General features: G+C 38.3%; 1 protein-coding gene across 8 annotated transcripts in view; it reads right to left on the bottom strand.

Annotated features, from left to right (window-relative positions):
- The window catches only part of LRRC4C (leucine rich repeat containing 4C), a 979945-nt gene that overhangs the window by 21107 nt on the left and 930866 nt on the right, over positions 1 to 27972 (bottom strand). The gene's annotated exons all lie outside the window — the stretch shown is intronic.

Genomic DNA, 27972 nt, shown 5'->3' with positions numbered 1-27972 from the left:
ATATATACAGTTGAGTGGACGAGTACAGTGCTGTGGGGATGGGAAGGGAGAGGTGGAGGAGCAGAGGGAAAAGGGGAAAAAGAGGGTTAAGCTGCGGAGAGGTAAAGGGGGGATGGCAGAGGGAGTAGAGGGGGAAGAGGAGCTCAGTCTGGGAAGGCCTCTTGGAGGAGGTGAGTTTTAAGTAGGGTTTTGAAGAGGGGAAGAGAATCAGTTTGGTGGAGGTGAGGAGGGAGGGCGTTCCAGGACCGCGGGAGGACGTGGTCCAGGGGTCGACGGCGGGATAGGCGAGACCGAGTGACGGTGAGGAGGTGGGCGGCAGAGGAGCGGAGCGTGCGGGGTGGGCGGTAGAAAGAGAGAAGGGAGGAGAGGTAGGAAGGGGCAAGGTGATGGAGAGCCTTGAAGCCTAGAGTGAGGAGTTTTTGTTTGGAGCGGAGGTTGATAGGCAACCACTGGAGCACTTCAATTCTCTGGATCTGTTACCTCATCTGTAAAATGTGGATTGAGACTGTGAGCCCCATGTGGGACAGGGACTGTGTCCAACCAATTTGCTTGTATTCATCCCAGCACTTAAAACAGTGCCTGGCACAGAGTAGCACTTAACAAATACCATAATTATTAATAAAGAAACAACTCTAGCACTCAATTTACCATCATCACTATTCAAGTTAAATGATAATAATAATTGCTGTATTTAACAGCTTACTATGCGCCAAGCTGTGTATCAATCACTGGGGTAAGTCTCTACCCTACATACGCTCACAGACTAAGGGTGAAGGAAGATCAGGTATTTAATCCTAATTTTACAGATGAGGCAACTCAGGCACATAGAAATTAAGTGACTTGGCCAAGGCCACAAAGCAGGCTAGTTGTGGAGCCAGGAATAATACTCCAGTCCTTTGACTCGCAGGTCCACATTCTTTCCACTAGACCACACTGCTTCATTTGAGATGTCATATCTGGTTTGTTTTTAGTAAGTTCACACATTTTATTTTGACCAGGCTTATTTAACACACAGGAAAGGCAGCAAATATTGGGCTGCTGGCCAATTCATGGGCTTTAGACTCTAAAGGGAAATGTTTGTTCCCAAATTGTGATTCGCTTGCTTACCCAGCTTAAATTTCCTAGATTACTGCCAAGTCTTTATTTCACTTTATGCTTCATTTTGTGAATACCTGCCCTTATCTTAGATGGAAAGGAGAGAGATATCAGCTTTGTATATTTGGATTATGTTTCTGAAATCAAACGCAGCACAAACAATAGTGATTTATGAATGAGAGTATTTTCTACAATTGACTTTACGATCATCACATTAGATTATGTCCCAGTCTGTCAGACCAAGGAATTGTTAAGAATCACCTTCATGGGATCTTCAGTGGCTAGATGAATCTCAGATTTATTCTAGAAGTAATAGAATTTATTGAGCATCCTTGGGAAGTACAACAGAAACAAAAACTGTTCCCCACCACAAACAGTTTACATTCTAATGGGGGATATGGGAAAATATTTACAAATAGAGAAACTGGAAAATGAATAATTGAATTCCCATTGGAATATACATGGACTATTGGAAAGAGCAGAGGACTGTGAGTCAGGAGACCAGGATTCTAATCCTAATTCTTTCAGTGGCCTGCTATGTGATCCTCAACAATTCACTCAGCATGTCACTGCCAGTTTTTGTTCCTGTGGGCCAGGAACAGTGTCCATTCTTCCCTCTCTACGTCACTGTTTAGTTTGTAGTAAATCCCTAATAATATGATTGTAGCATACATATGTTTTTTACTTATATAATTTGCCCCACTTCTTTTGCATAATTTTGCACCGGCAGAAAAAGGAATAGGGCTATGTCATGGCCAATTGAATCTACACAATAAAGACAGCAGGAAAAAAGAGAAAACAAGGAAGAGGAAAGGAAGGGAAACAGAAGACAAAGATAAGAGGGCACATCACTGCTTCACCTACTTCTACTGCACTCTCCAAAGGGCTACATGCAAAAGGAACTCTTTGAATTATAATAACCAACTATCCTTCTTATTTTTCCAACCTGTAGTTTATACATCTCTGCAAGCCTATGTCTACAACGTTGGTGCTTCCTGACCCTTCCTTTCTCGGAGTTTACACATCTCTCTTAGCATTTGTATGCAGTTTTCCACCTGATTCCTCCTACCCTGGTGTCACACACACATTTCAAAGATAATTCTGTTTCAGCTAATGTTCTTATCCTACCTCTCTTCCTTGCACATCGCTATTACTGCTTATGAAAATTATCTTTTTTTCACCTAAAAATTGAAAGGGGCAGGGAAGGGTAGGCAGTGGAGGCAATTATACAAACCATACACATATGCACAAGTGCAAAGGATGGACATAAACAAATAGTAGTATTAGTAGAATATTCACTGAGCAACCAGTGGGTGAGTATACTACGTATGCAGTAGAAAACAAAGAAGTGACTAATTTGTTGCTAACAAAGAGACAAATCCTGCAGGTGTCTCTTGTCATCCAAAACTATTCTAACATGTTGTACCTAGTTGGCACTGTATATTACACTATTGTGACACAAAGGCAGGGAAGTGGGTAAAAGTGTGCATATTACTGAGCCAAGAACAATAGTGCTCACTGTAATCTGATTCAATTAGTGACCCAGCCACCCTGAGAAACCAAAGAGCATTACAGCTGGTGAGGGTTCAGTCACAATGTCCTCTCTTTGGTACAATACCATCAGCTTTGATTTCTTCTCTAATCAGTTTTATCTCCAGCATGAGAGGTTACAAGATGTCTGTGGACTCTGTTAATTTGACATTTATCTCCATGAAGAAGGTGATGAAGGACTGTTCATGGATAGTGTAACCACAATCAAATTATCTCATCTCTTCACAGGTGAAGAATGGCACAAAAAGACAGCTGTTATGTATTATTTATATGAGTCCTACATATCTGCCTACAGATATAAATACGTGCCATTTTCTCACTCTGGATTCTTTTCTTTATTTCAGAACTTAACCTTAGTTAAGAAGCACAGCAAATAAAGACCTACTGGAAAAGATAAAGGGAATCAATAACACCAAAATAAATATGAGACAAATTCCACCCAGGGAGATACTGACCTAACTTCCTCTAACTCTGACAACTCCCACACATTTACAGTCCTAAATAAAAAAGCCAGAGCCTAAAAGGGTTAGTAACTGTATCCCTGTAGAATAAGAAATGAATACAGGTTAATACAAAGCCACAACAGATTTCCAATAATGGAGAGAGACCAGGTGTACAGGAAAGTGGAATATACAATTTAGAAGGCTGGAACTCTAACCTCGTGTTCTTGACAAAGGAGCAACCATTTGGTGTCTGCTTTTTTTTTCCAGGTCCGTAAGAAGGGATAATTCCACCTGCTCAGACCTAGTTCACAGGTATGCTACATATCAATTGATCAGTTGTATTTATTAAGCACTTACCATGTGCAGAGTACTTTATTAAGCACTTATGAAAGTTCAGTACAATAGAGTTGCTAGACATGATCCCTTCCTACAAGAAGCTTACCATCTACCAGGAGGTAAAAGAAAAGCCATGCATCAAACAGCATGTAGATGGGAAGAGATTCACACTAGACTCTTCAATAGCCAAATAATCCTGGGAATCAAAGATTTAAAAGAAAGGATAGGTAGAATGAATAGAAAATGAAGGTTGTACAACAATAAATACAAGAGACATTAAAACTATGAAATAATTCAAAGACAAGAGATAGATCTTACAAATTAATTAGTAAGAGATTCTTCAAATGAGAAAGGAGCTTGAATGGTTTACTGGGAGACTAATTTCAACTCTAGGGATTGTCTGAAGAAAAATTATGAATGCCATTTTTTCTGAGTTTGCTTCCCTTTTCCTAAAAAAAGATCTATGTTCTTCAAATTCAAGCTTCAGAATATGTGACACCACATCACTGAACTGAAAATAATTGAAAATTGAAGCATTATAATTTTGGAGAGAAAACTAGATTTTGGTTAAACTATTTCACAGCTGATAGAGAGTAGAAGGCTTTGAAGGGAAGGAATTTTGGTTGACATTATAGAAGTATAATAGGCTGAAGCTCTTAGAGCTGAATTTAAACATTAATAATTAATGGACTCAGTCAGTAATAGTAAATCCTATTCCTTTGATTTATAAGACTTTCAAAAGGTTCCAACTGAATTTGCATCACAAAACCATAGATTCAGGTATATCTCCCTTATCACACCCTATTTCATCTGCCCTGATAAATACTTTGGAGGGAGATACAGTTGTCCTGGCAATTGCACTTCCCCCAAACACAATCATTTCTCTTTCTTCCAGTTATCTCAAGCTCAAAAGGTGGCAAATAAGAAATGAAGGAAAGGAATGGAAAATCTGCCAAGTAGAACTGGAAAACCCTTTCTTCCCACTCTTGACATTTCTCTATGTAGATGACAAAGAATATGAAGCTCTTTAAATTCAGAAAAGCTATGAAATTTTAGACTTTTCACTTTCTCAGGAGTCCATGTGGTCAGAACCTTGTTTTCTCTCCCTCTATATTCTAAGCTCGTTGTGGTTAGAGAACATATCTACCAACTCTGTCGCACTGTACTTTCCCAAATGCTTCATACAATGAAGTCACAGGATGACTCCCGTTCATCCATTATGCTGAAGATCTGGTATAAAAGTGAAAAATAAGGAAAAATGGCTCATATGCAGAATCACATCACTGCAATATTACTTTTGGGGGTGAAAGCCCAGAGGAGTAGTGATAGGTATGGCACTGAACACATGGTTCTGAAACTCTTCAGGGTACAATCTATGAGAGCTGCATAATCCAAAATATTTCTGGAGTTGGAAAGTTCATGGTCATCTCTGACCACAGTGCTGGTAACCATATTTCACCCAGCTTTGGTGTTAAATCAATAAGCATGGGATAATCATTTTGAGAAAATTCTGACGATGTTGAACAGATAGGGGCAATCATAGATAGCCAGTTCATAGGATTTGAACTGATCATGATAGGGCCTAGCAACACAGTCATTGAGAATGGAAAGAGTAGTAATAACCAAATAATTGACAGTATAACTGTGCACAGTAATAATAGTAATTAATAGCAAATAACATGTGATATTTGTTAAGCCCTTACTATGTGCCGGGCACTGTACTAAGCACTGGGGTATTGTCCCAAGGGGAACTCAGGGTACCCACCATCTCAAGATCAAATGCTATCTTGTGACCGCCTGAGCCAGCAGGTGCAACTCGGAAGTGCGAGTGGGATACTGCCCCCACAACCAAAACCGCTAGATTGTTGACCCAAGACGGGACTACAGATGTCCCTTGGCCCTGTGCCAATCAAATTAGGTAAGGAGGAGGCAGGAAAGCAGAGATTGGATAAACTGAGTCTGGGAGCTGGGCTGGCCTAGGAGCACAGGTGATAAATTTCTGCATCCTCTGACATTCTGTGCAGAGGATCAAGACTTGCAGCAGCCAGCTGCAGTTCACCTCTGGCCAGAGATTCCCTCTTTGTCTGCACCAAGTGAGGAGCAATGGGTTGGGTGAGTGTCCTGTCCCACTGAATGCTCGTGGGGCTGGAAGCCATGCGCTTCACCATGGGTATGTAATTCATAAGTGTATTCCTCCCAAGTGGGAAGTTCTCATGGGTGGGAGCTAGGCGCTTCATTATGGGTGTGTTACATATAAGTGGATTCCTCCTGAATGGGAAGCATTGGTGGGTGGGAACTAGCCGCCTCACCACGTGCGAACAAATCATAAATGAATTCCTCCTGGGTGGGGCCTAGGAGTTTTACCACTCTCAAGTAACACATAAGTATACTCCTCCTGATAGTATCTAATATCATTAAATAATCATACTCCCCCCAAAAGGGAGGTTCAATTTGCCACTTTAAAAATGATTAATTCAATTTGCCTCATGGAATAAATTTTACATAAACCTCAGGCTTTCTGTCCCTGGTCTTTCTCTCTCTCACCAAGCCAATTTCTGAACGAACACATCTCCAGGCAATGGGTGACAGGTATATATAAAATAATCAGGTTGGACACTGTCTGTGTCCAACACAGGTCTCAATCCCAATCTCAATCTCAATCCTAATCCCAATTTTACATATGCGATAATTGAGGCACATAGAAGGTAAGCGACTTGTTCAAGGTCAAATAGAAGACCAGTGGTGAAGCTATGGTTAAAATCCATGACCTCTGAATCTCAGGCCCATGCTCTTTCTGCTAGGCCAAACTGGTTCACAGTATTGTACTAAGCAATTGGGAGAATACAACGCAAAAGATTCATGAATCCCTCTCTCAAGGAGCTTATGGTCTTGTTAGCATCCTAATAATAATAATAGCAATAACAATACTATAGGTAATAGTTAAAATTAAACAACAACAACATTATCACTAATTTAATAATAAACTGTTTAATAGTTTTTAATAAATAGTAATTGTATTGTGTACAAAGAACTATAAACTCTGGGACACACTCCACAGTCCCTAGTTCTCAAGAAGCTCACAATTTATGAATAAAAGGGGTGAAGGTATTGAGAACAGCCATATGAGGACAGATGACATTGTTGCCTAACTGTACATTCCAAGTGCTTAGTATAGTACTCTGCACATAGTAAGTGCTCAATAAATATTATTAAATGAATGAATGAATGAAGACAACATAAAAGATGAGGGCAAATTGACAAAATAAATACAAAAAGCCACAAAGAACTGGAAATAAATTTATTGAACTTTAGAAGAAGAATTGTCTGTGCGTCTAGGTGTAGACAGCATCACACCATAAAGATGAAGATTTGACTCACTGATAGCCAGTCTACTTGGTTTCTTTTATTATTAATAAAAAGTGTAACTAATAAAAATGATAATAATAATAATATTTTGACTAAGCACTGCAGTAAATTCTGGGATAGATACAAAATAATTTGGTTGGACATAGTCCCTGTTCTAGATGAGACTCACAATCTAAATTAGAGGGAGAATTAGTATTGAATTCCAATTTGACAGAAGAGTAAACTGAGGCACAAAGAAGTTAAATGATTTGCTCAAGGTCAAACAGCAGGCACGTGGTAGTCAGAATTAGAACCCAGATCTTCTGATTCTCAGGACTGTGCTCATTTCAGTAGGCCAAGTTGCTTCCCATTCACTTCTTAAATGAATGAATGGGCCTGATTCTGAGGAGCATATAACAATCACAATTTAGAATATCTCAAAAGATTCAGCTCTTATCTCTTGACATCAGCATAAAGATGACAAGACTGGAGTCAATTAATTTTATTACTCATTGGAGAAGGAGTGAGAGACAGAGTGAGAGGGCCTGAGAGAGAATGTATGTGACAGGGAAAACAGGAATAAAAAAGGGAGAAACATTTACTTGAATAAAGTAAAGAAAGACAAAGACCCCAACTCATCAGAAAATAATTTAGGAACCTATATTTTCCCGTTCTCTTTTCTCTTACTTAGATTACAAGTCTTATGTGACACAGGGGCTGCATTAAACCTGAATGAATATTTTGTATTCATCACAGCCCTTAGTACAGTGTTCGGCACTTGGTAAGTGCTTAACAAATATCATTATTATTATCATCATGATTACAGTATGAGGAACACTTTAATTACATAAATTGGCTCTGGTGTGTAAGAGGTAGTTATATTTGGGGGCATCTCCATGATATGAAGAAGGCAAGGACAAAGAAAAATTAACTTTCACAGGATTTCATCTTCTTATAATAAATAATGACAATGTGCAGAGCATTGTAGTAAGAATGGGAAAAAATGATACAATAAAATTGGTAGACATGATCCCTACCCAGGAGGAGCTTCCAGTCTGGTGGGGTAAACAGAAACTGAAATCAATACAGAGAGGAGATAAGACAGGCTATAAGGATATGAAAATAAACTGTGAGGGTGGAGTAAATATCAAGGGTTTTAAGAGTACAGATCAAAAGCCTAGGTGACGCAGAAGGAAGAGGAAATAGGGGAAACTAGGGTTTAGTCGAAAAAGGTCTCTTGAAAAGGATGTGATTTTGGGGTGGTTGTGGGGAGAGTAATAAATGGGGAGAGTAGGGTTCTGTCTGATATTGATGGGAGAGGGAGTTCTAAGAGAGACAGAGGATGTGGGAAAGGGGTCAGCAGCAAGATAGAATAGATTGAGGTACAGGTAGGTTTGCATTAGAGGTGCTGCCTGAGATGTAGACCAGTAAGAAAATTTAGGAGGGGGCAAGCTGATTGAGTGCCTTAAAGCCAATTGTCAGGAGTTTCCTTTTGATGTTTCAACTATCAACTAACTGAAATGATCACTTTTTACCAATTTCTACTCATGCATGAGCTCATTATTCTTCTAATGATGTCCACTGCCCACCACTGGAGTTTTGGGGTTTATTTTTTTAAAAAACATCTATCGCAGTTTTCTTAAGGAGCAGCACTGTATATTGCATGTAAGCACACAATTTGTTAGGGAATTAAGAAAATGATCCCTCTAAAGCTGTTCTCCACAGGCAGCAAAATGTATTTCGCCCTCACCAAATCCACTGTGCCATATACAGAAACATTCACTTCTATTCAAGCTTTCAGCTTCATTCAAAATGGATTTCACAATACATCCTGGAGAACATCACAGTCTAGATCCCATTATCCTGATGGTTTGATCTTAATAGAGGTTGACTGTCATTGAGACAGTTTAAAACAAAGGGTGCAAAACTATCAGTACTGTATTCAAAAATGGGTAATCATCATCTTTGATGTTTTGATTTCTTTGTTATTCATGCTAAAGGTGAGCAGGGGAGCTAATAGAATTCCACTGTTCAAGGAAGCACCAGGATGTGAAATTCTTACATTATAAAGGCTTTTAGGTGGCAGAAAATTCAAGCTTGCAAATTAACCTAAAGTTGATGCAAGACCTTTGGTACCCTTATGAGGCCTTTTTAGAATATAGAAAGCCAGATATTTAGTCTATTATTTATGTAGTAAATCTCTTAATGATTGCTCATTGCTATATTAGGTCTGTACCAAAAACAATTTGCAAGGAATAGAACTGATGACAGATTTTTTTTTATTAAAAAAAGCATTGTGGGGATGTATAATAGAATAACTAGACATCATCCTTGCCCTCAAGGAGCTTTTCATATGTACCTGTCATCTGATTCCCTTGGCCCCTTACATTTAGATTGTGAGGTCCTGATAGGCCAGGGATTAAGTCTAATTCACCAATTTGTACAAGTAACAGAGTTTAGTAAAATGCTTTACATACAGTAGGAGATTAATGAATTCTATTACTCAAGAGACCCAGTTCTAGGCCCAGGTCTTAATGCTGGGGTTCTGATGACAGTGGTGAGGGTTTCTGACAGGAAAAATACTGAAGCCATCTTGCAGATAGGACATGCTTAGCAAGAACCTAAAAGAATAGCTGGTACTGTGGATAGGCAAGGAGCGCAGTGGTTTCTGAAGCAGCCACCTGCCCAGTCATAGCAATTCAGCACATTATTAGCACTAGGCTGTGGTTGCTTCAGCTACATTTAAAAACCTCACAATGTCTTGAATGTTCTGTCTGCTTCTTGCTCTCTGCACTCCATGCCCAGAAAATATATGACTGGAAGGGAAAAAAGTGTGAGTGGAACTCCACAACCCATTAGTACTGGAATCCATTCCTGCTCCCAGGTCATTTCTTTCAAAGGCTTACTACCGAGGTTTATCTGTCATTCCTGGTAGAAGATACCAACCTCATCACCAGGTGGTCCACTGAAGATCTGGATTTAAAATACACTGCCTGGTAGATAGAACACAGGCCTGTGAGCCAGAAGGATCTGGGTTCTAATTCCGGCTGCATCACTTGTTTGCTGTGTGACCTTGGGCAAGTCACTTAACTAATCTGTGCCTCAGTTGTCTCATCTGTAAAATGGGGTGAGGACTGTGAATCCCATGTTGGGCAGGGACTGTGTCCAACCTGATTACCTTGTATCTACCCCAGTGCATAGAACAGTGCTTCGTACATAGTAAGTGCTTAGCAAATACCATTAAAAAAAAAGTTGGATACCCAAAAATGTAGAAGCAGAGTGATGGGGACTGGAGGAATTGCACAAGAAGAGGATTCCTTCCTTCCGTTGTGCTAATCCCCCGTCTGTGACTAGGCCTTGTTTTAATGTCAGTTAGAGTGGCGTGGGAGAGGAAAATAAACCTGTGTGAGTCACTTGTTCTAGTGCAGTGACGGTATTCACAAAGACCGCATAGATTTTCACAGCAATGGAAGCCTCTCATTGTCTGGAGCAGTTGTTGTACTGCACCAGCCCTTACTTGGCTTTAATCAATATACCCAAATCAGAAAAAAGAGGTGACAGTTTGCAATTGTGTGGGAAGACTTTCCCCCCTTTTTTTTAAGGTATTTGTTACGTGCTTACTATGATAATAATAATAATAATGTTGGCATTTGTTAAGCACTTACTATGTGCTGAGCACTGTTCTAAGCGCTGGGGTAGATACAGGATAATCAGGTTGTCCCCCGTGAGGCTTGCAGTCTTAATCCCCATTTTACAGATGAGGGAACTGAGGCACAGAGAAGTTAAGTGACTTGCCCACAGTCACACAGCTGCCAAGTGGCAGAGCCAGGATTCGAACTCATGACCTCTGACTCCCCAGCCTGTGCTCTTTCCACTGAGCCATGCTGCTTCTCTATGTGCCAGGCTCTGCACTAACTACTGAGGTGGATACAAGCTAATCTGGTTGGACAAAGTCCATGTCCCATATGGGTTCAATTCCTGGCTCTGCCACTTGTCAGCTGTGTGACTTTGGGCAAGTCACTTAATTTCTCTGTGCCTCAGTTACCTCATCTGTAAAATGGGGATTAAGACTGTGAGCCCCATGTGGGACAACCTGATTCCCTTGTGTCTACCCCAGCGCTTAGAACAGTGCTCTGCACATAGTAAGCGCTTAACAAATGCCAACATTATTATTATTATTACTCACAATGTTAATCCCTGTTTTACAGCATCACATAATGGATAGAGCATGGGCCTGGGAGTCAGAAGATCATGGGTTCTAATCCCAGCTCTGCCACTTGTCTGTTGTGTGACTTTGGGCAACCACTTAACTAATCTGTGCCTCAGTTGCCTCATCTGTAAAATGGAGCTTGAGACTATTAGGTCCACATGGAACAGGAACTGTGTCCAAACTAATTTGCTTGTATCCACCCTAGTGTTTAGTACAGTGCCTGACACACAGTAAGCACTTAACCGATACTACATATTATTAGTATGAGTTAGTTAACAGAGGTGCAGAGAGGTTCAGTGACTTGATTAAGGTCACACAACATACAAGTTGCAGAGCCGGTACTATTACCCCATCTTCTGACTCCCAGACCCACGGTCTATCCACTGACCACACATCAGAAAAAATTGGGTTCACATGAAAAACTGTTGATATATTTTGAATGTCTCTGCAGACTATCAGACAAGCCTCTTGTTAAGGTCATAAACCAAGGTGAATCTCTCACTTCACATGCAGAACCTGACCTCCTAGACTAATATACAACCATCCAGCTTTTTTTTTTTGGTACTGTAAACCTGCATGTAGAATTTGTTTTGATCATTTGCTCATTTACTCTTATTTAGCAGATTCAGAAAATAGTGGGACTGTGTACCAGTGAATTATAGAATGCAAAATTGTGTTCATTTACATATTCCAAAATAATGGATGAAGATCATAACTGTTATGTACTTTAATACATTTGATTTAATTAATGTTAGCTAAGACATTCGTAAACATATGATTTGAAATTTGGATGACTGTGTCAACTTGAAAATCAATTACTAGTAAAAAGCCCCAAGAAAAGATGTAAAATAGAGAAATGAATTCATAGTTCAACTGATTTCCCATTCAGAAGATTAAATATTTCATTAAATAATGTTGTGGTATAGGGCAAGAGGGTCAGAAAAAGAGGGAGGGAGAGAGAGAGAAGCAGTGTGGTCTATTGGTTAGAGCATGGGCCTACTTGGCCAACTCACTTAACTTCTCTGTCTTTCAGTTACCTCATCTGAAACATGGGATTAAGAAGGTGAGCGCCATGTGGGACATAGACTGTGTCCAACCTGATTACTTTTATCTACTCTAGCCCCAAAACAGTTTCTGACACATAGTAAGTGCTTAATAAATACCATAAAAAGGGGGAGAGGAAGGAGAGAGAGGGAGGAACAGAAAAAAAGGAAAAGGGAGGGAGGAGAAAGGATAAGAGGGAAAGGGAGAGACAGTAATACAGAGGGGAAGGAGATGGGGAAAGGAAAAGACAAAGCTTTTTTTTTTTTCTAGAAATAGATAGTTGCCTGAAAACTGTAGTAACAATAGTAATACATTGCACTTAAGTGTTTCTCTTCCTAAATGTATAGTGCTTTTACTTGCTTAAAAAGGTAATATTGACTGTGGGGACACGGGTTATTTGCCATTTATAATTGGTACGGAAATTGTTGATAAGCATTCTGAAGAAGCAACACATAATAGACCATCCAGAAGACCTATAAAGAGGTAAAGGGGTGGAGATGGATTGGACGACAATGAGATGGTGTGAATGGGAGAGGCCTTGCAAAAACACAAACAAGTCTGATTGCTTCAAGTAAAAAGTGAAAAGCAAAGGAATTCACTATATATTTTACTCATAGACCCATTTTACCTAGTGTGGATTCATACTTGATTTCACTTATTCATTCAATCATATTTATTGAGTGCTTAATGTGTACAAAGCACTGTACTAAGTGCTTAGCAGTGTACTAAACACTTGAAAAGTACCTTGAAGTATTCATACTTTTAGTTAATTTATAAAACTACATATATTCCAAAAGATAACACAGAACATAAAGGATTTCCCTGAAACTAGCAACACAAAAAATAAATTTCCTTCTTTCAACTTCACAGTCAGATGGCCCTCTTCTATAGAGAATTAGATGAGTGGAAAAAAAAACTTTCATCAGAGTTAATGATTATGGCCCTCCTCTACTAATTAATGCTACTGATTCATGTGGTGAGAAAGCACAACATAATAGGTTCCACCCCAGTTGAATATCAAGGGGAAAATACTAGAATAATTGAGAATGATGAGAAATCTTTAATTTTCAGTTAATCACATCTTTGACCCACCTGAATTATCTATGATTCGGAACAGGGCATATAGACAATGCACAATTTTTCCTGACATGTCAGAGTACTTCCATTTCAATTAAAAATGATCTCATTAACTCCTATACTAGAATGGCATTTTCCCAATTCTAAGCTCCATTTTTTTCTCTTGACTCTCAAATTAATGATCAATTTTGAACTATCTGCATACATCTTTCCCATCAAGAGTTTTTGTTGTTGTTAAAAGAGGGCCTTACCTGTGGTAAAATGGCATCTATGAATATGTCTTTGATAGTGAATCCCTTGTATCCTTGCATACTTTGTTCATGATATTATTATGACACTTATTCAGGTGTTTTGCACATAGTGGAATAATAACGCTGTTGCTAAGTACAATGACTTGAACTTGATTCTGCTTACTGCCTTATAATCGGTACACAATTAAAGCTAAGGAAGACTTTTGGCTTGCATATATTAGTCATTCCCTCCCACTTTCCTGGAGAAAATAGCTATCCCCAGCTTCTGCCCACTGAATTCCCTCCCTGGAAATACCAGTTTATTTTTAGACCTGAAACAGAAGGTTTGGCAGAGCTAAAGGGAGTTGGGATGGAAGAGGAGGGGAGAAAATGAGAGCATGTGGGTTTCTTTCACGATCACCCTCAGTGAGTGTCTGAGAATGGTGAGCCCAGAACTGTGGATCAGCCAGCTCAATGAAGAATCCAGCTCTGCTGGAATCAATGAAGTATTGGAGGAGATAAATAAATGCCACCAGTGGGTGGTGAGGGTGGGGGATGTCACTCAGATTGCAGGGATTTTGGACAAGGAAATGCATGTGACACCACATATGTGAGGCTAGACATGAAGCATTTCATAGGTACCATTTTGTGAAAATGCACCCAAATTTGGTCAGTGGTACAGCATTCTCCAGGGGAATCCCTGATCCCTACCATTTGCTGCAAAGCCATTTCATTCCTCAAGAGCTCAGGTGTCTTTCCAGAGCTGCAAAATTCAGAATCAGATGCCAGGAGGGAGAGAATCTCAATGTGTGAAATTGCCAAAAATGGTATAAAAATATCCTGTCTCTTTTTGATACCAGACAGAGGACGACCAAGGTGAAACTAGGCTGCCTGGTATAAAACTAGACAAATGGCAGTGCTACTCATTTACATACCATAGACCTTTGCAATCTAATGCATACCATTAACAGAGAGTGTAGTTTTCTCTTTATATTATTGTGAGTATTTATATAAACACTACATAAATAGAAGCATGTAAGTACATATAATGCTATTTTTGTTAATGGAGAAAGTGCAACATTAGTGCAGAATAAAAATTGAACACTAGCTGTAGAGTAAGCAAATGAGGTTTCCAAATAGAAAGATTCCCACACACAGATTTGAATCAAGGTTTTAACCCACAAATAAACTATTTGCCTATTGAGTCACCATAATCTTGCTTTGTTCCATATAGTCATATGCTGCAGATTACTGTGGACTCTAATTATGCTCCTGTGGAAAGTACATATGCACTAAACCTTAAACACCCAATGGAATGATCTACAGCACTCACTGGGTGGAATCATCTGCAGGACCTATTTTTAAATCAAGGGCCCAACATTATGTTTTCAGCTAATTTAAACTACTTACTGTACAAAAACTGAAAGAGCATATTCCTAATTAGCCATGCTGCATTAGGTAAAGGAGGAGAGTGGAGGAACAATAGAGAGGAAAATGAAGAGAGAAAGTGGGATGACAGAGGTGGCAGAGAGGGTTGGGATGACAATTCATTCCAGCAATATGAACTTTTTCTGATACTCATCCTTAATAGATACTTTAAGAACCTGAAACTCTCAAGTTAAAGCTTTTGTATTTAAAGTTAAAGTCTCAGGATTCTAGGACAGCAATCCTACATGCTGATCTGGAAAAAGACATTAAAGTCATTACTTGCAACTTAGGAGTGTCAACCAGTACTTTAAATGGAGTGCAATTCTTATAAGGTTCAGACCTAACTGCCATAAAATACGCATCATAATTGAGGAATGTGATCAATTTAATCACCTAGATTTTTTCTAAACACATCATGTTTTCTTATTGGAGTTTTTTGGTTGATTTGTTTGTTTTTTGACCCCAGTGAGAGTGGAGAAAATGTTCAGGTTCTGTGTCTAAAATACATTCTTTGAATTTACAGCTATTCTTGTGCATGCCCAAGGCCCAAATGTAGCTGCAACTTTTCAGCAGATTGCATTATTGTTCTGTATTCTTAATTTCTCTCTGGGCAAAAATCAACAGATTCTAATGATATGTGAACTTCATTATTTTATTTAATCTGTCTAACTTTCTTTTTCATCCAAGTCATACCTGCATCTCAGAAAATCCTACACAATTTCAAAAGCTACTATCTGGGTGAAATGCTGTTGATACTCTTTTGTCCAGTAATTGTGGATGGGAAGGAATTTACTTTGGGGATTACGATTAATATATACTTAAGAATAAGCTGCAGGGGAAAAATTACAGGTGGTTAAAACTGCTTTGTACTTTTTAAAATTTAAATTAGTGCAATGTTGGCTGTTATGGGGATTCACAGAAGCATGCTCTCTCAAATTCCCTCACCACCAGGATTTCAGAGTCTGTAAAGTATGGCCCATAGGTGGGGCCTTCTGTAAGTGAGAATGGAGCCCTACATCCTGTAGAAATGACAGGTCAGCGAGTCAACCTGAACTATATTTAAAACATTAGGAACATAGTAGCATTTTCAGACAAAACCTTTCCTGGAGTGGTGAAGAGATGGAGGACTCTTTCTTTCCAAGCAGTAATGAATTGCTACTTCTATTGCCACTCCTTTTATATTACTGAATTTAACTTGATATTTAGAAATTCTGATTTACTTTTCCCATTTGTCTCTTCTCCCTTCTTTAGGTTCTAAGCCCCTTGTGGGCCAGGAATATCAATCAATTAATCAATCAATGGGATATAAGGCTACATCTCTTCCAAGACGCCCCCCCAATTTCCTTGGCTTACTCTTCCTTCTGCTTTGTCAATTCACTTGGAGCTGTGACCTCCCTCAGCCCCACAGCACTTATGTACATATCTATAAATTACAATTTATAAGTTAGTTATTTCTCTAATTTCTATCTTGCCCTCTAGACTGTAAACTTATTGTGAGTAGGAAACATAACTACCAACGATGCTGTATTCCCAGTAGCTTAGTATAGTGCTCTGAACACAGTAAGTATTCAATAAATATCATTGATTCATTGATTGCTTATGGAGCACTTACTGTTTGTAGACCACTTTACTAAGCACTTGGAAGTACAATAAAGCAGAGTTGGTAGATATGTTCCTCGCTCACAACAAGTCTAGAAGAGAAGACAGACATTACTATAAACAAATATGTCTTCATCAGGACAGGGAATTTTTCACAGAACCTCACAATAGTTAGCATTTCACGAATGATTGTGATTAAATGATTAAAAGCAATACTTTATCCACTGAATAACACTCTGATTTGGGGTCCCCGGGAAGTTTCAAAGGAGAAAGAACATAATTTTCCTTTATTCTCAGTAGTAGTTGTTCTCCCCATGTTGAAAAAAAATAAGTGCTCCTTTATGGAATGATCACATATTTTCCCAACAGATAACACTCTTTTTTGTAAGAAAACACAGGAAGGGGTAGTAGGCAGGAAACATGTCTACCAACTCTATTGTATTATATTTTCCATAGTACCTAATATAGTGTTCAGCTCACAGTAAGCACTCAAATACTGTTGAGGAGAATGGAGAAGGCATACAGCAGGGTCTCATTAAACCACTAATCAATCAATCAGTGGTATTTATTGAATGTTGACAATGTGTTGAGCTAAGCATTTGGATCAAGAGAGGCAAGTGAATAGAAAAGATATTTTAAACATCATCCCCCATCTCTTCTACAACCAAACAACTACTCAAAGGCCCAGAGTAACAACCTCAAGAGTTAAAATTGTTAATAATTGTTACCTTTCCTACACCAGTCTCACAGAAAGTCTCTGATTCAGAAATAGACAGTTCTAGGATTTTTTTTTTTTAGGAAAATTATCCCTGCTCATATAAGCCTCTCACTAGTCCTGAGGGACAGTTTAGAGTTGATAGAGCAATGGTACAGATGGAGAAACTCAGCATTGCAAGATTTGCCCAAAAGACTGTACACAGCAAATTAATAGCTCAGTATAGATTAGAACCTTCAGCTTCTATCTTCCAATTAATGAGGGGTCACCTGCATGGATGGGAAATCTCCCAACTATGATAATTTCACTGTGCAATTAATATGCCTGGAACCATACTAGCAGGTTGTTCCATTGTCCAGATTACTATTTACTCAATTATTCATTCATTCATTCAATAGTATTTATTGAGCGCTTACTATGTGCAGAGCACTGTACTAAGCGCTTGGGATGAACAAGTCGGCAACAAATAGAGATAGTCCCTGCCATTTGACGGGCTTACAGTCTAATCGGGGGAGACGGACAGACAAGAACAATTACTGAACCAGAAGCAGAAATCTGAAGATACAAAGAAGAATATTTGTGTAACAATTACTATCTTGAAAGTCTTCCGGACGACCAATGAAATTTTCTTTTCCCCAGATCATAACCTTCAACATTACCATCTCAACACTTCTACACATTTATGCACTCCCACAACCCCATAACACTTCTGAACATTTCCACTTAGATACCCTACTATTTAAGTACTTACCTATGTATCTATTTTCTTTCTCTTTTTTTCTATCTTTAAGTTATTTTGTTTCTGTCTCCCCTGATAAACAGCAATCTCCTAATCATGAATTCTAATTGTACTCTCCAAAATTCTTAGCACATTGTTCAATAAATACTACTGAATAATTGACTAACAGGCCAAAGGGTCTCTTACATTGATTTCCCAATGCCAAACTATGAGTATGAGATTACTACTTGTGGTAGATTTTGAATTTACCTCGTGGTACTACAACATTTGAAAAACTTTCTAACAAAAAACAAAGTAACCATTATAATTTGGAACATTAGCAGGACACAAGATAACAAGACAGAGCTTACCAATAAGAAGGAGGTAACAGTTGCACATGAGCTACGCTGATAAAAATTGAAAATTTCCACATTGAGTGAAATCAGACTATTCAAGGACTATACAAGAAAAGGGACTAATTGCATTTTCTACCCAAAAAGGTAACACCAGCTACCTAGTTACAGCTAATAGGGCTAGCAATCAGGGATGGTTTCACAGTTTTCCAAGGATGAGGCCTAAGTGATTATCTGATGCCCCTCCACACCCATCTCAAAAAATCACAGCACCCATATTCAATTCATGATAACCACCAATAAAGAAAAGGGAAATTCATCATAAACTTTCAGCTATGTTGACTGTTATAGGTAAGTTTAATACACATTTTGGGTGTAATGCTAATAAAAAGAGAAAGGTCACTGGGATCCATAGGATTTGAATTGAAATAGCAAACATTTGCAGCACTGTAGAATGTCTTTTAAATTTACTATTGATATCAAACATTTTTCATAAATTTTCTATCTTATTGGAACTGAACAAACATCAGTTATTTTATGTTTTGAGTAATGTCAATCTCAAACGTAAATGTACCCTTTTTCTCATATACTTACAGACTTCTGTAACTTGGTTATGGCCTCAAGAATAAAGCTCATTCAAACATTAAAACAACAATTACATCAATCAATCGTATTTCTTGAACACTAACTGTGCACAGAGCATTGTACTATATGCTAAGCAACCCTCTCTTCCAAGCAAGCAAAAAAAAATGGATAATTTCTTCAAAGTCAGTACAGCATTAGAGCTGAAGGCAAACTTCAAAAAGATTTAGTCTGTAAGCTCACAGTGGGCCAAGAATGTGTGTGGCAATTATTATATTGCACTCTTCCAAGTGTTTAATAAAATGCTCTGTACAACATAAGCACTCAATAAGTATGATTGATTGGACAAATAATCAATTACCAATTAGTCAATTCCATGGAGTGCACTGATGAAATCTTCCTCTACAGAGCTGTCCATTGGTGACAGAGAGCTGGCTTCTTTAACCTAGGTGACATGGTATCCTATATACATTCCTTACCAAAGAATTCACAAAACATAACCATGTTTTCCAAGTGGTTGAAAGATGGTGTCACCCTGATATGTTATCAGCTGCCAGAACAATCTATAGATCTACAGAAGTGTAGTTTCCCAGATTAAATATGGCTGTGAGACTTGGATCTGCCATCAGTGCTGTAAGAGACTTATGGGGTAGATCTATAGGTGTGATTCATGAGCCACCAAACAGAAGTGATGAAATACTATCATTACAATAATATTCCACCATAATCATTTTTCTAATAACTTAATAGTATTGAATGGGTGCTGGGTGCCGAGGATGGTACTGAGTACCTGGGAGAGTACATTACAACAGAGTTGGTGGACATGAACCCTACCCTCAAAACCCTGATTGTTTTGCAAACAGACTGTAAGGAGAAAAATCAGTTGCTGAGGGAAAGTACTGATAACGGGGAAAAACAAATGCACCCCACGGTACCACTTAAGACCAGGGGATGATGAGCCTACAAGGAGGATGAGACAAAGGCACAGAATTGATGAAAGAAGCCACCCAACTATCCCTTAAGCTACCCATCTCCTAAAATTATGGAATGCTTTCTTACTTCTACATATAGAGGTGACAACTGGTTCTGGAAAAGAAGGAAAGGACTTCTCAGAAAACATGAAATGCCATATTGTCCTGGAAAAGGCTCCCTTTACAATGCACCCAAAGTCTGGGGTCCATAGTAATAAAGCATATGTTTGCTTAAATAGTGTGGACCTAGTTCTTGGGCTATCACCTATTGACTGTATCTTCGTTGTGGGCAGGGAATGTGTCTGTTATACTGTTGTACTGTACTCTCCCAAGCACTTAGCACAGTGCTCTACACATAGTAAGTGCTCAACAAATATGACTGGATTGACTGATCACAGAGGGGACTGTGAGAATGGGTGCTCTAGGCCATGGGAAACGGGTGTTCCCATAACAGCAACTCTGGTAAATTTTTGAGGATGGTGCAAAACATTTGTTTTAGTAAAAACATGTGGACAGCAGCATGAAATTATAGACTATACTCTGGGAGGTCCAGGTTTTGGGTGACACACAGGCATTCACAACCAATGTATTGGTGGCTGGCCATTAGTGGAAAATAGCTTATGCCCAAGTAACTGATACCCACCGAATCAAGACAGTGGGCAAAATTCAGTGCAGACTAAAACCATCAGCGAACATAATCAATCAATTAATCAATCCTATTTACTGAGTGATCTTGTGTAGAACACTGCATGAATAAAGGAAAGGAATCAGGCCTCCTGCCAAAAAAAAAAATAAACAGAACAACAAACAATGAAAGGCACTACAAACCGTAGCTATTATTGTAAACCAAAGGAAAATATGGACATGGATGCAGTGTGAAAAAGTCTACTTGGTACACTTCAGTCACCAATGTGCACTGCTCTCAGAAATAGCAGCACCATTAGCAGAAGCATCTTGACTGGAACATCAGTGCTGTACTTTCGAGTGTTTATAGTGAAGAATTACTATATGACTCTTGGGTCCCTGTGGAGGAGATGGTATTTGATACATTCTCAAGTATGCCACTTTAGAAATTAATTATGACTAATTACACAATTGTTCCAATAAATTGCCAATTACCTGCTGTCTTTAAGGACAAGTACCATATTATTTTAAGTAAAGAAGCAATTGATTTAGAAAAAGAAACTAAGGATTGTACAAAAATAGTTGATACTTTTATATTTGATGGTACCTAACATAAAGGTAATTAGGTGAAAGCATTTTTTTGTTTCAATCACTTAACACAATTCAATTTACAACTGTTAAGTGTAGACAAATAGATGGATAGCTTTTCTGAAAATAAGTTGAATCATCTAAAACCTTTGATGTCTCCAAAAGGAGAGGTCTTAGGAAGTTCAGTTCTTACCACTAGTTGACTAAGATTCCACATCAACATACTATAGTGATAATAATAATAATAATGGTATTTGTTAAGCGCTTACTATGGGCCAAGAACTGTTCTAAATGCTGAGGTAGATACAGGGTAATAAGTTCGTCCCACATGGGGCTCACACTTTTAATCCCCATTTTACAGAAGAGGTAGCTGAGGCACAGATAAATTATGTGATTTGCCCAAGGTCACACAGGAGACAAGTGGCAGAGCCAGAATTAGAACCCCCACCCTCTGACTCCCAAACCCATGCTCTTTCCACTAAGCTACTCTCTTGCCTTTGTGGATAGAGCTTCTATCCCTGAATGCAGAATTCACTCTTGGACCCTTCTCTTTATTCCTTAATCTTATAAAGTCAGCTAAAGAGACTTAAAATAAGTTCCTGGCACCGTATTAGAAAAATACAGCAATACACATTTTGATTGCGTTTTTCATGTCAAATAAAATATCATCACAAATGCTATGAGTAGCTAAAGTTGAATGGATAATGGCTGAAGCATTGAAAGTAGTCATGAGAATGACAGAGTGTAAGAAGCAGGCAAAATCTGTAGATGGTACTAAAAAAAAGAAAACAGAAAGAAAATAGAGTTGATATTTAATTCTTTAGTGGCTGATTATCCAAGTTGTGCATTTCATACTTCCTTTAGTCCATTTCCACTCTGCTGCCTCCTTTTAGTTAGTTATATGTCTGTACATATTCACTGTGAGATGGTGGTTAGGATGAAAAAGGAAGCTCAAATCCCATTTTGTCAGTTGGCCATTAAGTTGCAGTTTAAGTAAAATACTGGCATGGAAAGAGATTAAAAGACTGAAAGATTGAAATTGACAGATTTCAATGATCCAGCCTGCTTCTCCCTTTCTGGACCAAGGTCCAGAAGGTGGAAAAAACAATTCTGCTAGGGAATAGACTCTTAAATCAATAGCTTTTAGAAATCAGTTCCACGATGTATATTCAATTGCAGGAAAGTACACTTACAATACTGTATATAAACTGTCATAATTGGGAGATGGTAGATGGACACACATCTTACAAAAGAATTATTTTATTTTTTAAACATTTAGCTTAATATACAAATAGTAATATCTGAACTGTAACAGACCTCATCTCATAAAGTTGATTATTTGGAGACTTGGCACATTTCAGGTGTATTCCTCAGAAACATTCAGCACCGTAATGTGGTTTATGGTATAGAAAGAAGCTTAAGAGACATAACAGAGCTACGATAATGATCTCATTATGAAACCAATCAATAATTCTGTTCATCATTTTTGATCAAAGGAAATCTTGGGGATAAGACAGAGGAAACAGAAATACCTCCATGTTTGAGAAACCCTCATCTCATGTATATTGATGTGTGGGATTTTTCAATATCACTGATGAATCATTCTTCAGTATGTCAGGGAACTCAAGGATGAGGAGCCTTGCTTTTAGAAGACTTGGCATTAATTGTTGAAGAAGGGTAATAAATTGTTTAAGAAGGGTAATAAATCAAGCAATCAAGGCTACTGAAACCTTGTTTGTGACTCCTGGCATGAACCTTCTGTCTTCTCCTTCACCCATTCCCATAAAACTTCTGTCAATATGTCAGTGGGTAAGATAAGGCATAGATTTATTCAGCATGCCTTCCACCAACACATGAATCAAATTTCAAGATCATCTTATTCGCACTTTCATATTTCTGCAGCTCTGACCCTCATTTGTGAATACCATATCTTCCTCATTTTCAGCCCATAAGCACTGTAAATTAGACGTTGGAAGGCTAAGGTTAGGACTGTCATGTACAATAAGTCACCTCTAATGATCACCTCAAGCATCAACTCCTCATGAACCCTTTGATGAGTACAAGGATAATACTAATAATAATAATAATGGTATTTGTTAAGTGTTTACTATGTGCCAGTCACTGTTCTAAGTGCTGGGGTGGATACAAGCAAATCGATTTGGACATAGTCCCTGTCCCATGTGGAGCTCATGGTCTCAATCCCCATTTTTCAGTTGCGATAACTGAGGCAGAGAGAAGTGTAGTGACCTACCCAAGGTCACACAGCAGACAAGTGGGGAGCCTGGATTATATCCCATGACCTTCTGACTCTAGGCCTATGCTCTCTCCAATATGCCATGGTGTTTATAAGGATAAGGAACCTGCCCTCTCAGTATTCTTTTCTCTTAAGCATGAGCATTATTTTTGGTTGTCAGAGGTAAAATGCTGATGGACTATTAAACTCCACTTCAGCAAATTGTTACCTCTGTACATCTCACCATTTGATCCCTCAGTTTAATTACAGACCCTCTCTGTCAATTAGCATTTTGTAAGACATGGGATATACTACCCCTGGGGAAATATGGATATACTGTAGTATACTGTAGGTAGTTATGGGAGCCCAGTTTCAGCTAATACAGTTATCCATTTCAGTCGGTTCACCTCACTCATATGCTTCTCTGTGGTACAGAACAAGGATCTTCGGAAATAGCCAAATTTTTAAATGGGATGGTCTCTTCCAGTTTGGTGGAAAAGAAAATTTAGAGCACTCCATACCTGTGGGTAAAATAAAAGCTCAGAGGAGCCTGAACTCTAATTCTACTTGTAGAGATGAAAGCTGGCTTCGTGCCAAATGCAAAATCACATCTGAACTCTCATCCACTGCAAAATAGCAACTGAGAAACAAATTCCACTAGACAAGAACTCTCAAGTGTGAATTACTTTGGGGGCAGAGGTTTTTTTCATTATACTGAAAGAAGATTTTTACATGTCACTGTTACATAAAATAACTAAAATCTCAAGTTTCTGCTGAATTGGGTAAATGCAAAAGAATCTGTATTTCCCTATGAAGGAGTCAGCTGTTTTCATAGAATTGCAGATCAGGAAAGACCCTAGCGAGAACACTTGTGCCAGTCTCTTGCCTCTAGACTGCTGTGAATAAACTCTCCAGAGCAGTTGGGACTCTTTTTTTTTTTTTAATAGATCAACAAGGGTACAGCCTTCTCAACTTCCAAATTTTCATCATGTGATAACCAAAGGGGTGAATTTTAATGTCTTAATGAAAAGATCTCCTGCTTTAATTTAAACCCATTTCCTCTTGTCTGACTTCCAATGGACATGGATAGCTGTCAGGATCCATCACTTAAAGTCCTTTTATAAACTCGAAAACAGGTATTGCCATATCTTAGATTTGCTCATCTCAATCAATCAAAGGTATTTATTGACCACTTACTACGTGCAGAGCACTGTACTAAGCTCTTAGGAGATTACAACACAACAGAATTAGCATACCTGTTCCCTGCCCATAACAAGCGTACAGTCTAGAGGGGAAGACCATACATGAATATGAATAAATGAGTAATTTACAATATATATTTAAAGATATGTGCTGTGGGGTTGGGAGTGGGGCAAATGTCATATCTCCAAAGGTCACAGAAACAAGTGGTCATCTGCAGGCCCAATAAAGATATTGGATAAAACTGGTAGAATAATCATTCATATAAACCCTAGAGTTTTGCAGGGGTGATGCCATATGAGTAATAGCAAAGAAAGCCCTCTTGATCTTTTCTCCATTAACACAGTTCAGAGAAATAACTATCTTTCCTTGGCTCCACCTTTTGTCTTAAGATCTTCAATGAGTTTGCTAAAACAGACACTTCAGAGGGCTAATCTGGAGACAATGGAGATTTAAACACCCAGCTAATCACTACAGATCTGAAACTTTTAAATAGTAATATGTTTATCCTTGCTTCCATTAAACATTAAAATTTAGCTCCTTGCCACCAGAACCTGAGCACCAATACCTAAAGATAGTGAGACTTGTCACCTCAGAGATGCATAAAATGCATATGTCTGGGCTAAAACACATCCAAAATGTCTTAGGGTTTAACAAACCCATGGACATGTAGTCCAAAATACACTACTCGCACACACCTTAAAAAAAAGGTGAAAAGAACAAAAATAGGTTTATTCTCTGCAGCTCTGAAAATCTAAATGCATCAGCATCATACTACTGCGAAGATAACCCCTTCAAAGGGAGTCCAAAAGAGAAAAAGTTGAAGAGTTAACAGAATATTTATGTTTTAAAATAATTATTTTGTGGTACATATACATATATCTTATAAGCCCGTCAAAGGGCAAGGACTGTATCTGTTACCAATTTGTACATTCCAAGCGCTTAGTACAGTGCTCTGCACATAGTAAGTGCTCAATAAATACTATTGAATGAAAGAATGAATATGTTTGCATATTTATTTGGCGATGTCTCAAAGTAATGTAACAAGAAGGCTTAAATTAATATATTCAGCATCAGTTACGCTGTTATGAAAACAATGTTCATGCACTAGATTTTACAGTTTGAGACTGGTAAAAACAAAATTACACTGACAATGCTTTTTTTGTAACTTTAGGACCTTTCAATCAATGGCATTTACTGAGTACTTACTATGTGAAAAACATTATTAAGCACTTATTTTCTATTAATTATTGCTATGTCTATTAGTTGAAAATGTTGGAATAGAGTTATTTCATTCAAAATTCAGAACAATCTTTCCTTCTATTACTCAGATTATCAGAGCTATATAAAACAAATGTGTTAAAAAAATTAGAATCTGGTTCCTGATTGCTTGAAGATAATTTGAAAAATTAAATAAAACCAGAGACAAAAGATGCATTTGAGAGTTAATAGTAGGAATTGACAGTGATTACAAATATTTGGTATTAGTAATTCACAACTTCTAATAGGATCAAATGAATTATATTTTGAATGATTTCTAATGGGTGCGGTGTGAACACAATATTGTGAGACCATGTAGGAAAGGGTCTTTGACTGACCTATTTATACTGTATCTCCCTCAGTGCTTAGGACATAGTAAGTGTTTAACAAATACCACAATCACTATTGTAAAACTGAGAATTTAGGGCATAAAAGGGAAATAACACTTTGCCGGAAGGAAAAGGGGAAGGAAGGGAAGGGAAGAGAAAGAAGGAGAGATTGAAAGGAAGAAAGAAGAATACATAAAGGGAGAAGGAGAGTAATCAATCAATCCATGGTATTTATTGAGCATTTACTATGTGCAGAGTACACAGTATACTAAGGGCTTGGGAGAGTACAATGTATGGAGTTGGTAGACATGTTCCGTGTCCACAGTGAGCTTACAGTCTAGAGGATAAGGTATTTGGGATATACTTTTTAGGGTTTGATCAATCTATGTCTTAGGTTGCTTTGGTAGCTTATTCATTCAGTCATTCAGTAGTATTTATTGAGCACTTACTATGTGCACAGCACTGTACTAAGCGCTTGGAATGTACAATTCGGCAACATATAGAGAAAATCCCTGCCCAGTGATGGGCTCACAGTCTAATCGGGGAAGACAGTGCCCAGACTCATAGGCACTGATTAATCTATCTGATTCTTCACCTGTAAACTTGAGATAATTACGAAAGAAGGAAAGTCAAAAAGGGCTCATAATTTAAGAGACCATTTACAAAATCCTCCTAACAAATGGTAACGGAAAATGTTTTTAGTTATAACATTCCCAAACAGCCTAAGCACCAATAGCAACAGGATGTTTCCATTTAGACTGTGTCTCATTCTAAATACATCCGGAGATCATGTCTAAAAAGAAAGGAAAATACAAGTCATAGCCATTCTGCTGAGCTTTGAATAATATTCCACAGCAGTCAATTGTAGTTCCTTTCTATAAGTGTGTTTTGGTTCCCCATTTAGAATCTGGACAGACATTGATATCTTGTTTCACATAAAAGGCAGTGAAGAGAAGTCAGATAGTGAGAATTTCATATAATTCCTGAAAATGAGATAGTGGCAGATGAAAAGCCAATCACAAAACATAGGTACCAATTGATTTAGGAATGGTAAGGGCAGATCTCATACCACAGAGCTGAAAATCACTGACAGCAATAATAGGTTGTGTCATATATGTAAGATGGACAAATTGTATGCACAATTCCTATACTTGGCCAATACTGTGGTTACATCCACAGGGCCTTATAGATGTACAGAATCCTGCTCAACATTAGGGACTAATGAAATGCAGCAAATTAACTTGGTTTCCAAAGCCCAATAAAATATTGCTTTCTAGGGATCTTTTCTACCAGAAAGTGCAATTCTATTACAGGAGAACCCAATAGACAAGAAAGAGCATAAAGCAGAAACAAGACGACACATTAATGAGTATACTCAGATTGGAGAATTTACACAGAGCGACTGGGTTCCTCTGAGAAAACTCACACAGTGTTTCCCCTTAATCAATCTTTGGGTGAGACATAGAGGAGAAAAAATGTCTGAATACCATTACCAATCAACTGTTCCATTCAACTCTCCAGACACCAGCTGCAATTCTGAATTTTAGATATGTTTTGATTAGACACAGATGCATTTAATTAGCAGTTTGTATCACCAATTAGAAAGTGAACCCTAAAAGTCACCTTCTTGCTTAGATATGCTTTGAACAAGGATTTTAGTGCCAGTGGCAATTCCTCCAGAAACAGGAGGAATATCATGTTAATTAAGTCACTACAAAATGAATGAGTTTTCCCTGGGGAGGTGATCTGGATAAACATTTAAGGACTTTAATACATACATTTGGATACTTACTAATTTAGGGACCAAGATGGTAGAGAATGCAGATGATTATAAGCAGGGTATCAAGCAGCCGTTTTGTGGCTTTCCCTCCCAATCCCCATGTCCCACATTACTTACTAGTGCTCATTTTAGCCCTCCGTCCTGCCTCATTTTTTTTTCTGGTTTGGGGAGTCGGGGGGAGATGTCAGGAGAGGAGGATGTCTTGCTCCCTGGTCTTCTAGACCAATTTCTCTCAAACTCCCATCCTCCTAACCGTCATCA

The sequence above is a fragment of the Ornithorhynchus anatinus genome, chromosome 3 (assembly GCF_004115215.2).
Source record: "Ornithorhynchus anatinus isolate Pmale09 chromosome 3, mOrnAna1.pri.v4, whole genome shotgun sequence".
Classification (NCBI taxonomy): domain Eukaryota; kingdom Metazoa; phylum Chordata; class Mammalia; order Monotremata; family Ornithorhynchidae; genus Ornithorhynchus; species Ornithorhynchus anatinus.
The sequence above is the reverse complement of the archived record's forward strand: the minus strand, read 5'-3'. Positions and strand labels throughout refer to the sequence as shown.